Raw genomic sequence first — 2,504 nt, 5'->3', positions numbered from 1 at the left:
CCCCCCCCCACCTTCTCTGGCAAAGCCAGCGACCCATGTTGTGGTCAGTTCCAACGTCCACCACGGGGACCGAGAAGGGTGTGTGTGTCCTGGAAGGGAGAGATCTGTCTGGCCACGCTTCCCTGGCGGGGAGGGGGTCTCCTGCTCTGGGAGGGGTGTGTCCCCAGGCTGTTGGGGGGTGGTGGTGACCAAAGGGGTCAGGGCTCTGCCCCGCTGCTTCCCCTGGGACCGCCGGTCAGCTTCTCTGCCCCTCCCGCCCGCCCGCAGGCAACCTCTGCATCTTGGAGAACGAGAGGCGCGTGGTCTGCAGGGAAGCCTGGGAGAAGCTGCAGCGCTACTTCCGCAACGCCCCAGAGTTCCCCAGCGGCAGAGACTCCTGCTTGCAGTGCAAGGTGTGGGGGCGGGGGGCCCCCCCATGCATCAGGGAGGGAGGGAGGGAGGAAAGAGCCCCCCCTCCCCAAGTCAGCACAGCGAGCAGCTGCATTGCACCCAAGATGGAGACCGGCTCTGGAGTCGGGGCCGAAGCCTTGCTCCAGGAAAGCATTGGAGGGGGGAGTTCTTCCTGGGGGGGGGGCTTGAGGCCAAAAGGGGCTCCTCTCCAGGGGGAATTTACCCCCCCCCCCCAAAAAAAAATTGCTTGGTCTCAGTTGCCTCCCAGCCTTTGGAGGTAGCAAGATTGCAACTCCTGGCAAAGTAGGGCACTCCTGGAAGGCTGAGCCTCCCCCCCATCCTAAAAGCAGACCCTGGCCCCTCCAGGAGGAGCCCCCCCCCCGTGACCCCAGGGCTTGTCTTTCCCCGCAGATCCTGGAGCGGGAAGGGGAGGAGAACGAAGCCCTCCACAAGATGATGGCCAACGAGCAGAAGGGCAGCCTGCCCCACCTCTTCCAGGACAAGAACCGGCCCTGCCTCAGCACCTGGCCTGAGGTGAGGGGGCCGGGATATGCGGGGTGGGGGGCAGCGTGGGGGGGCAGCGACTCAAGTATCGCCGGGCAAGGGTCTCCCCCCCCCCTTCAGCCCTGTAGAGCAGCAGCCGGAGCAGAAGATTGAGCTGGGCTGTGCAAGCAACAGAATCTGCTCAAGTTCCGTCTGTCTGAGTGCGCGCACACAGAGACACACACTCACACGCATTGTGCAGCCTAGAGGCCTGTGTGGTCCTTTGGGAGCAGGAGGGCGAGGCAGAATCCCCCTGGCTTTGCTCCCCTCTCCCCCCCCCATCCAGGCTTAAGCTCTCCTGCAGCCTCCTTGAGTCCCGGGCCTCCTCGGGGCCCTGAATGATGACCTCTCTTTCCCCAGGAGGTGGGAGAGCTCTACGTGGTCTCCAAGTTCTTTGTGGAGGAATGGCGGAAGTTTGTGAGGTGAGCTGCCTTCCTCCTCTTCCTCCTCCTCCTCCTCCTCCTCTAGCACTGATAATGTTACCCAGCTGGGTCATGAAACATCTTCAAGAAACCCACCAGGCTCAGAGAGCACCAAAGACCCCACAAGCATTGTCGTTCTCCTCCTCCTCCTCCCCCTCCTCCCCCTCCTTCTAGCACTGATGATGTTACCTAGTTGGGTCATGAAATGTCTCCAAGAAAATAACCAAGCTCAGAGAGCACCAAGGACCCCACAGTCCTCCTCCTCTCTAGCACTGATAATGTTACCTAGTTGGGTCATGAAACATCTTGAAGAAAGCACCAAAGACCCCACAGTCATTCTCCTCCTCCTCCTCCTCCTCTCCCAGTCCCTTCTAGCACTGATGATGTTACCTAGTTGGGTCATGAAATGTCTCAAAGAAAACCACCAAGCTTGGGCTTCTCCATCCCCTCCACACCCTCGGTTCTCTGGCGGGTGCCTGCTCTTTTCTCCCTCTCCTCTCTTCCCCCCACCCATTTCCTTGACTTGCATGCTTCCCACCCCACCCTCTGCAATTTCCGTTGGCCAAACTTAGTCTGCAACATCACGCCCCCCCTTTTCTTGCCCTCCACCAGGAGGCCCACGCGATGCAGCCCCGTCTCTTCCGTTGGAAACCGGGAACTGCTCTGCCCCCACGGAGGGCTGATGTTCACCGTGGCTTCCATGACCAAAGAAGACTCTAAACTGTGAGTGTCTTCCTTCTTCCGGTGCAGGGATGTGTGTGTGTGTGTGTGTCTCCCTGGCTCCAACAGAATAGGATACACACACGCACCCAGCCTAGACGGCCTTTGCACCAGGCCTCCTCGACCCCTCCCTGGCGACCCGTCTCTTTGGGGTGCGGCCCTCCCGGGGTGTCCGGGGGCCGCGGCCGGCCTTTGAGAGAGACAGCAGGCACTGCTTCTTGGCACAGTGTAGCTCTGATATGGCCCGACGAATGGGAGAAGATCCGAAAGCTTTTCGTGGTGGATCACGCCATCCGGGTGATCCGGAGGGAGGCCCCCGAGGAGAGCGCCGAGCGCCTGCTGTACATGACCGAGCCTGGTGAGTGAGCGAGCCGGCAGGAGGGGAGGCCGCGAGGGAAAGAGACACGTTGGCACCACGTGCCCTGCTCC

Source organism: Protobothrops mucrosquamatus, unplaced genomic scaffold, assembly GCF_001527695.2.
Source record: "Protobothrops mucrosquamatus isolate PMUCROS unplaced genomic scaffold, P.Mucros_1.0 scaffold4032, whole genome shotgun sequence".
In the NCBI taxonomy this organism is placed as follows: Eukaryota; Metazoa; Chordata; class Lepidosauria; order Squamata; family Viperidae; genus Protobothrops; species Protobothrops mucrosquamatus.
This window is presented reverse-complemented; position numbering follows the sequence as displayed.